This window comes from Gossypium arboreum, chromosome 4, assembly GCF_025698485.1.
Source record: "Gossypium arboreum isolate Shixiya-1 chromosome 4, ASM2569848v2, whole genome shotgun sequence".
NCBI lineage: Eukaryota > Viridiplantae > Streptophyta > Magnoliopsida > Malvales > Malvaceae > Gossypium > Gossypium arboreum.
The window spans coordinates 56,438,851-56,449,804 of NC_069073.1; the positions used below are offsets into that span (position 1 = coordinate 56,438,851).

Genomic DNA, 10,954 nt, shown 5'->3' on the forward strand with positions numbered 1-10,954 from the left:
TGCATGCAAAATAATGGACTTGCATGTCAAATTCCCCTTTACAAGTAATGGCCGGCCATGACAAAGAGATATGGGCTAAACATGTCATGAAACATGTTTTGTTGGGCATTAGGGAGAAAATCATAAACAAATAAGCATGGGTGAGAAAAGAATGAAAAAAAAAATGTGTGTGAGAGTAGCATTCCCCCCATTGCCGTGCAACCAAGAGGAGAAAACAAAAAACTTGTTCATCCTTTCTCATCTTTTGGCGAAAATACTAAGAGGAAGAAGGATTTTGCTTCATTTCCTTTGTTTAGAAGAGATCTAGAAGGTGATTTGGCTAAATTGGCATCAAGATTAAGGTATGTATGGGGTTGTGTTGGGAGTTTCATGCATGTTTTGGTTGCTAACTTGATGTGCATGTTAGCCATGGCTCAAATTTTGGTATGCCATGGAAATGGTATTTGGCCAAAGTTGTTATAGTGATAAAGCCATTGCATGCTAAGTGTGAAGCTTGATGATGATGCATGCAATGATGGATTTTCTACTCATGAGTAAGATTTTGAGTTTTCTCTTTGTTTTATCATGATTAAAGTTGAAAAGGAGCATGATTGTCATACTTGGCCATGATGCATTCTTGAGCATGATTCATGCTTCTTGCATGTTAGTTAAAAGTTTGTGTTTTGGATGGCTATGGACACCTTGAAAATTTGGCCATGCTCATATATGCATATATATGATTGCACATTTTGTTTGGTTATGAACTAAGTGATGAATATATTGATTTAAAGAAGAAAATGTGGAAGAATGCTTGTGAAATTGCAAGCACAATTGACCTAGCACACATATAAGTGCTTGATGCTATATTATAAGTTTTGGGCCACAATGTGCAAGCATTAATTAGTAGATTGCATGCTGTTTTTGTGAGGTATTAAGTGCAAATTTTGACCTCAACATGTACATGAATATTCGGCCTTGGGTAGCCCATTGAAGGCCTTAGCATTTCCTTGATGTTCAAACAAATTGTATTGAATTGCTTGATGTAGTATAAAATGTGCATGACCATTGTGTATTCAAGCTAAAGAGTGGCCATATGACCATCTAAAATCCTTGTCATATTCGGCCATAAGCAAGCACAATGAGGTTTTAATAAATTGAATTTGTTTGAATTAGCTCAAGAGCCAAGAGGGCCACAATTGGACAAGGGGAAGGAAAAGGTGATCGAATAGCCGAAAAAGCCGTTCGACAACATCCGAGGTAAGTCCTCAAGAAGTGACCTTACTTGAATTATGTGAGATGAAATATGGATGTGTATGATTATTGATTAGGTGTGTATGAGTATTTGAATTTCACCCGGGCTAAGTCCCGAAGGCGAATATGCTAATGATATTAATTGTGTTTGAGCCTTAGTAACGAAAATGAAATGTGTATGTCCAATGATTATTGATGTATGTGTACATGAGAAATTGAATGATATCCGGGCTAAGCCCGAAGACAATTATGCTGGAAATTATATCCGGGTTAAGACCCGAAGGCAATTGTGCTAGTGGTTATATCCGGGCTAAGACCCGAAGGCATTCGTGCGAGTTGTTCTATCCGGGCTAAGACCCGAAGGCATTTGTGCACTTGATTATATCCGGTTATATTCCGAAGAATCTTGGGCTGGAGGTGAGTGTTGGTTGCTGAAATGAAGTTAATTAGTACACTCGGACAGCCCAAAGGATAAGGTAAGTTATATGTGCATTGGAAAGTCGACGTGTTTGAGCAACATTCGCTCAATCGACTAATGAATTTCAGTTATTGAATTGATTGATGCTTTGCGAACTTATATAATGATGAAGTATGAAGTAAGAATGTGTATGAATGAAATGATGCATTTGGCTATGTGAATGTATTGCTGTAAATTATAGTTCATTATATTCCTTGAGACTTACTAAGCATAAAAATGCTTACCCCGTTGCTTTGGCTCTTAGTTTTCTAGATTTCGCTCGAGGCAATCGGATTTGGGATCGTTGAAGTCGAAGTCATCCACACTATCAAGCCTCCATTTTGGTATAAATTTTTGGTTGAACTTGAGATGGCATGTATAGGACTACCTCTTGTTTGTTAAATACGTTGTAATGTAAGTATGTATGGCCATGCGAAAATGGCTCGAAAAGGGGAGCATGAACTTAGACTTATTGTGGGTTGTATGTATATATATTTGGGGTCATGATGTGGCTATGGTTTGGAAATGGGAATGTTGGTCATATGATCAGCCATTGGCATGGTTAAAATGATCATATATGAACCTATGTATGGCAAGATTAGTTGAATCATGGAGACTACCAAATAGGTAAGTCCTACCTTAAAACAGATGCTGCCAGCTGCAGTGGCGTGAATGTGAAAAATCACCATAATTCATAGGAATGGAATCAAATAGTGAATAAGCTATGTAAATGAACCTTGATGAGTCTATTTTCATATGGAAGAAACGAAACGGTCATAGGAGTTACAGGTTAAGAGATATTAAAGCTATTGTGAGACAGGGCCAGAATGGTTTCTGGGTTCCCTGTCGCAACTTTAAAATTCACTATAAATTATCCAAAAGAATTAGGAGATATACCTTATATGTACAGATTCCATTTTGAGTCTAGTTTCATTAGAAACAAACGACACCAGCATTAAAGCCCTGTGCAGAGAGATATTCAAGTTATACCGCGCGAAGGTCAGAGCAGTCGATCCCTGTAACTTGGGTAACTTTAACTAATAAACTGTACCAATTGGCCCGACCAAAATCCTAGAAATAAATCCATGGATGTATATATGAGTCTAAATTCAGGAAAATTTACGAAACCAGTTTCCGAGTTTTGAAACTCGAGATATGATTTTAAAGGCGACAGTGACGCAGTTTTCCAGCCTGACTGGAAATGTCAAATTGGTGGGCAAAAACATGTGAACTTGGTTTGTTAACCCTCGGGTCCGACACCGGCGATGGTCTCGGGTTTGGGGTGTTACAACTAGACTCAAAATGGAATCTGTAAATATAAGGCATGACTCCTAATTATTTCTGGATAATTTATGGTAAATTTTCAAAGTCATGACAGGGACCCGAAACCGTTCTGCCCTGTCTCACGAGAACTTTAATATTTCTCAAGATACTGCTCATATGGTCGTTTCGTTTCATCCATATAAAAATAGATTCATCAAGGTTCAGTTCTATAATTTACTCACTATTTAATTCTACTTCTACTATTTTTAGTGATTTTTCAATCTCATCTCACTGCTGCTGTCCGCAATGATTACTGCATGAACTATGCCAATTTCATGAATTTTCCTTGGCCTTAATCATCCATCATACATGACACAAATTATGGCCACCTTATCAAAATTAGAGTTTCTAAGACTCGTGGCTATAGGTTCTAGCATCCCACTCGACGACCACATAGGCCATTTTCACATGGCTTAAAGTTTACAACCCACAATTCGACAAAATACAATAGCCTATACATGCCAAATGTTCTTCAACAACAAAAACAATACCACAAGATTTCAGCCGTTGTGATGACTTCAGCGACGGTCCCGATCACGCAAACAATACGAGTCCGAGAGACCTAAAATGGGTGACAAGAAAAACACCGAGTGAGTTTACAACTCAGTAAGTCATAAGCATTCATCAATCCACTAATAAAGTTACTACAACATGTACAACAAACGAGGCTAGGTACTCATCCATATCGAATCTATACCATAATACCTCGGACCTTTCGGTCCAATCTCGTACCAAATCATACATCCACATTTCATATTTTACACAACAAGATAATCGAAGCATTTTTACACATTAACTCATTTTCCAGCACAACCATACAATTTCAATCATCACATAGATTTAAGGCTTATCAAATTCAACCCCAAGCATGAACGTATTCTCTATTCGTCATGAGCTCGAGGTACTTACCCTATCCGCTGTCCATACTCAATTCAATGGAGACACACCTCCATATATATAGAGTACGCACACACAAGTGCTTACTACTCGATTTCGCACACTTAGTGCCACGTAATTTAAGCCCGCACACACAAGGCCATACCCTCCGAGCTCGCACACCCAGGTCAGTATTTTTCCAGCTTGCACACATAGTGTCATATTTTTCCAGCATGCACACTTAGTGCCTTATATTTCCAGCACGCACACTTAGTGCCATATATTTCCAACACGCACACTTAGTGCCGATCTCGTCACCGTACACACGTATTGCCCAAGACACTTAGTGCCGAAAGCAAACTTTCTACACATTTCACTATTTCTTTTACATTCAACAAATGTCATCACTCCATACACATACATTTTCATTTATATATATATATATCATCCCATTAAACACAATTGCATAAATTTTACAATCATTTAAGCAATATCAAATACGTGCTTAATGACTTACCTTGTTTGGGGTAGAACGGTTCCAAATCGGCTACTCGTTTGCTTTCTCCTTTCCTTTATCCAATCTAGTTCCCCTTTGCTCTTGAGCTAAATCAAACAAATTTACTTCTCAATCTAACACATACATACGGCAACCATACACATTTCAGAAACCAATTCATTCGTATCATTTGTCCATACATTAGCTTTTAACACATTCGGCCACTAGGGCAACCTATTTAACTTTTAAGATTCATTTCTAATTTTAGTTAAACAATGCCGAATGCCATTAACTACTAATGCCACACACACATATGCATAAATTAACCCATACATGACCTATAGCTCATTCGGTCATTCATCTTTCAAGCCTATCAAAGCTTCATATCACACTTCCTTGGCCGAATACACATACAAGCACAATTTAGCATTTTTTATTTATTTCATGATACATTCGGCCTTGGCATAATTTCATTAAAAGTCCCTATTAGCCACTTCACCCTTCAATTTTATCATCTACTTAACATTTCATACTTATCATGCTAGCCGAATATTGTTTAATCAAGTTCAACATCCTCATATACGGCATTAGCATCCAAACAACCTATTTGAACATTTAACTAATTCAAGCTTCACCCATCCACACTTATTCATTTAACATAAAGAAAATAAATCAACCCCCTTCACTATCAACCATGGCGAATGCTTCATGGGTTTAAGGTAGATTCAAGAAAGGAACTCATAATTATTAAGATGTAAGCAACTACCCTTGTTCATCTAGATTTAGTATGAAACAACAACTATCACCCTTATCAATCACCATAGCCGAAAACCTTACTCATTCCAATATCAAAATTTCCACATGGGCTACAAAAATAGCTTGATATCTCACCCAAGATCAACTAAAATTTCAAGAACTAGTCTAGACTACTTACCTCATTATCACCCTAGGATGGCCGAATACTCCCCCTTCATCCACTCTTCATTTTCGGTCAAGAAGAAACAAAGGAATGAAGCCTTTTTTTCTTTTCTATTTCTTTTATTATTTCCTTTCTTTTACATAAAATAATGACCACTTCATGGAAATTTACCACATATTGTAATATATGCTCCATCATGGCCGCCACTATGCATAAGAAAAGGAGTATTTGACATGCAAAACCACTATTTTCACTACATGCTTTAATAGGTCCTCATAGATTAACCTATCACATTTCTACAATGTTTCATATAAGTCCATTTTAATAAATTCACATAGAAATGATCAAATTAATGCATGAAACTTTCATACATGCATTTATTAACATCATAAACATAGAATATAACAATTAATTATTTATAAGACTCGGTTTCGTGGTCCCGAAACCACTTTCCGACTAGGGTCAATTTTGGGCTGTCACAACTGGCATCGAGACACTGCTGTTATGTGAGCCAGTGTAAGACCATGTCTGGGACATGGCATCGGCACCGACAGATGAGAGCTAGTGTAAGACCATGTTTGGGACATGGCATCGGCACTGACAGATGAGAGCCAGTGTAAGACCATGTCTAGGACATGGCATCGGCCTCGATATAAGAGAGCCAGTGTAAGACCATATTTGGGATATGGCATCGACATCGATATGTGTAAGATTTCCCGATTATCCTTTGGTATTCCAAGTGGTTCAGCGGATATTTCAGAGCTTGTGATGAAAGCGAGAAGGTAAATATATGAGCATGTTGAAAAGGTACAGGTATGTATTTGAAGCTGAAATGCTATTACGAACATGAAACGATGCACCTTTGGTAAAGATACAAATAAGTAAGTTATGCCTATGATAATGAAATTTGTGATGACCTTGTGATTATGGTTTTATGTTTATGATGTACAAATATGTATTCTTATCATGATGGTTGAAATGTGATTGATGAATTCGTTTGAGGCTTTGAGGCCACATTAAATTGAGACTTGAAATGCATATTCTGTTACTTGGTGGCCTAATGAACATGAAAGGAGAAATGGATTGGCATAAATGCCCATTTAAAAATGATCATGAAAGAGTGAAATGTAATAATAAAACAGTTTCGGACAGTAGCAGTAGTCCGAATTTGAAAATACACTCAAAATTGTATAAATTTAGTTAGAGGCTGAATAAAATATAAAATTAAATAATAATGAGTCTAATTTTACATAAGAAAAAAAATTTAAGCAAAAGAGTTTCATACTATGAAATATTTTAGTTGTTGTGAGACAGAGGCAGAATGACTTCGAAATCCCCTATTCTGATTTGAAAAAATCATTGAAAATTGTACAAAAATATTTATGAATTATAGTATTAGAACTATTAATGAGTATATTTTCAATATAAATAGACGAGAATATCATTCGAGTCCTATATTATGAGATAATACATTTTTAGTGAAGAGGGGTCAGAACTGTCAGACAGTGAAAAAGGGTAACTTTAAGGAATAAAATGTACTAATTGGCTGAACCAAAAATTCTAAAAATTTTATGGTAAGAAGATATGTGAGCCTAGTTTCAGGGAAAATTACCAAAACTTAATTTGGAGTTTCTTAGATCTAGATATAAATAATTTAGTGACTGTGACTCGAGAAGACAGCTTGATTGGAATATGAGTAAAAATGCAAATAGGGTTGTATTACCATGAGAAGAAAGTTGATAAGTCGCTTATTATTTTCATAGGTATTACTAAGCTATAAAGCTTACTCCCTACCTTTCCTTTCCTTTAGTGTTTTCAGGTTAGCTCGGGGTTAGAGATCGTCGGAGGAGCATCACACTATCAAGTCGCTACCTTTGAAAAAAATAAAGTACATATTAGAAATTTTCAAGTGAGTGGCATGTATAGGGATTTAGTTAATTGACATGCATTATTTTTCTTTGGCCAAATGTGTTGGCTTATATTGAGTTATATGCATATGGCCATGAGATATGGCTCATATTGATTATGGCTTGTAAGCCTAGCTATTCATGTCATGTTTAATGTTTATGATGTGATTATGTTTGTTTGCCATGCATGGTTAGTAATATGACATGTGTGTTGGATGTATGCTCTATGACCAACTGAGATGGTCATAACCATATAGTAATTGTACGTTATAAACACAACATGATAATGATTGAACATAAGTGCTTGATGAATAAGTTTGTAACCATAGTATAATGATAAAAGAAGACATGTTAATGTTAAGGATATGTCTTAATAATGAGTGTTTAATCACTAAAATGATGCCATGATTTGCGATTTTGATGTGTATAAGGTTGTAAAAGATTATGGGTAACATGAAAGCTTGGAAAATAGCCTAAGTGTTGGCCACACGAGCTCTGACACAGACGTGTGTCTCAACCGTGTGAGAGACGTAGCCTGGAGACACGGGCGTGTGGCCCGGCCGTGTGATTCGATGTGCATGCTGACGCCATTAACAGAGAGTTACACGGCTTAAGGACAAGGGGGTGCCAATGGCATACGGGCGTGTCCCTATGTCCACATGGGCGTGTGACCCTATTTCATGGGAGAATTTTCTATGTTTTCCTAAAACTTCTTAAAGTTCTCGGTTTAGTCCCGAATCTATTCCGATGAATGTTTTGGGCTTCATAGACCCAAATAAGGGACGACATGCATGTGTTTGAAAGGTTTTGAATTAAAAGAGATTTTATGGCCCGATTTTTGCATGAATGTGTATGTTTTAGTTATGTAATGCCTCGTACCCTGTTTCGACATTGGACATGGGAAGGGGTGTTACATTTAGTGGTATCAGAGCTTCCTTTAGTCGATTATCAGACTAACCTAGTACGTGTAAGAGTCTAGCTATACATGCCACAAGTTTGTGATAGTGTGATGTCTCCCGGTACGAACGAGAACTATCTTGTGTGGGCAAGGTACTCTCCAACTGAGCTACACCCGATCACGTAGATAATAATGCTAAAGTATTCAATAAAGTGCAATTATGCAGAATTGAAACTCGAAAAGGTACGAACAAGAATTCATGAAATGTATATGTACATATTTGTGATATAAGAAACATGAAATAGAATGTGCACATGGTATAATGATCTTGTCTATGATTGATTGATAATCTCATGGTGTACATGGTTGATTTGTTCGAGTGAATACATGTGTTTAAATAACTTACTAAAAATACAGGTAGAAAGATTGTTTATGTATACTTATTTGAATAAATATGGTTGGCAAATTCACATAGTCTGAGTATAAATGTTAAATTACTTGGATTGATTTACATGTTCGTAATAATATGCACACGATGATGTGCGAAATGAAAGTATAGATTGTAATATACTTATTCATGTTTATTGGCTCCCGTATGATATGTACATGACTGGTTTGATTAAATGAATGGGATAAGTAAAGTTACTCAAAATTCATAGAGTGCATGTATGAGAATACTTGTCTAAATGAGACAACTGGAAAGTTGGCGTAAAACGAATATGAATGTCGGTCTGTCTGAAATGAATGATATGATTTTGATGATGTTGCTATGATGATGAAAGTTGTGTTACATGTGTATGTATATGAGAGTCGAGTTAGAGCCCTTACGACCTCACCCCCTTACCAGAATGATGTATTGTAATGGAATTTCACGAGAGTTGCGCTGGATAAATTCACAAGTATGAAACCAAAGAGTTTAGTGGAGAAATATTTATAAACACGATTAGAGATTGAGAATGAGTTGATAAGTAAGTCAGAGCTAGAAAATATTAAGTTGACATAAAGATTATGTGAATTATGCACTGTCACAGTTAGAGAAGAAACGTACTTTGGTAAATCGAATTAATCAGGTACGAGGTTGAGAAAGTGTAACAATATGGGATTTGTGATGACAGAAATGGTTAGAGGAATAATATTTAAAACATGAAATGCCTGATTATGTAAATCATAGTGAGTAGATGATGATTGTCTCTCTTGATATATTTTAAGAGATCATTGTTCTCAGAAGTATTATAGAGGTTGTCTATCTTCTGATAAAAATTCTTGTTATATGAGAATGCTATTTGATCTAAATGTTAGATGAAGGCATTGTCAGTCTGAATGGGTTATAATATGTTTTTGCTCTACTTCTCTTTGGTATTTTGTTATATTCTGCTTGTTGGGAACTTATGAGAAAGTGCAAATGATGCTATAATTTTGATTCCCTTAATTGTTGCATTTGATTCCCTTGGGGGTATTTCATATTTCCTTAAGAGTTTGTTTTTGGTCTTCCAACATAGTATCGTACCTTGGGATTTCTCTAATTTGCATGTAAGGATTTGACATCGGCAAAGGCATAAATGATGAAAAATTTCGAATTTCAATTGGTATGATAGATCTCTTTTCTAAAGTAAGTTAATCAAAGGTAATGTCTTCAGTTGAGATATATTGGTTATTTGAGTTAATGCAAGGAAAATGGCCTTTGTTTAGTATGATGAGTGAATTCCAAATGATTGTATGGTAAAATTTTCATCTTATGAAAGTCGAATGGCTTAATCCATGATTAGCAAAACTTGGATAGATTAGAATATTATTAACCGAAGCATTTGAACTGGTATAGTATGCACTTGGGCAAAGACTTTTTAATTTTCAGTGATGCACTGTTGTATGAATTGTGATATGTTTTAAAACAATAAGATAATGTGATAGCTTAGAGCATTCGATACCACAGAAAGATTTGAGTTGTTAACATGGTTAGAACTGAACATCAGGTTTTACCGGAACTATCTTCTCCACTGCTGATATTAGAATAGAAATGAGAAAGGATTATTCTCGAGGCCCTATAAGAATTATTTCTATCTTAAAAAAAATGTGATGTAACTTATTGTTAAATGTTTGGTAAGATCTGTAAATCATGCCGGTATGTACTGAATTCCCCCTCGTCAGATTGATGAGACTTCGTGTCTTTATGATTGTCGGATTTCTCGAAATTCTAGTAAACGGATTGTGTGAAATAGAGAGTGTAAGGCCAAGATGAACTGACTAGTTTTATTATTCGAATTCGAAAAGATTCAAGTATGTGTGTATATGTGACATGATGGCGTAGATGAGACCTTTGTGTATATGAACTCATAGGTAGATGTTGAAATTCAGCCGAGGTATAGTATAGTAATGAATCGCTTATGATACTGATTATGGGAAAGGGAAGTTTATGTGAATACCAAAACCACTTTCCTGGTAAGATTTTCGGGGACGAAAATCCCTAATGAGAGAGAATTGTAACAGCCTGAAATAGGGCCTAGTCAGAAAAGTAGTTATGAAACCACAAATCCGAAGTAGAAATATTTATTTTATAACTATTTTAGAGTCCATGATATGTTTGAGTGATTGTGTGTAAATTTTGTTAAGTAAATTTTATTGATAAAGTGCCCAATTTTATTATTGGCATTAAATAGCATTAATTGCAAAATATGAGTTCTAGAATATAAGTACTTGTTTGAAATGGGGGTTTAAACTAGAGGTCTTTAAATGGCAAATAGACCATCATATTTTGGTATGGACAAAACTAGACATGAAAGGGTAAAAATTGAAGGGTTAGTAAAAAGGGAATTTTGGTCATTTGGGTGTTTTAAGGCATAAAAGACAAAAT

At 35.8% G+C, this 10,954-nt stretch overlaps 1 long non-coding RNA gene across 1 annotated transcript; it reads left to right on the top strand.

Moving 5' to 3' along the window:
- The first annotated feature begins 1,202 nt into the window (after positions 1-1,202).
- LOC128291694 (uncharacterized) lies at positions 1,203-2,191 on the top strand. The gene is made up of 2 exons (XR_008281514.1): positions 1,203-1,236; positions 1,953-2,191. It is a non-coding gene; the product is annotated as an uncharacterized LOC128291694 (long non-coding RNA).
- The last annotated feature ends 8,763 nt before the right edge of the window (positions 2,192-10,954 follow it).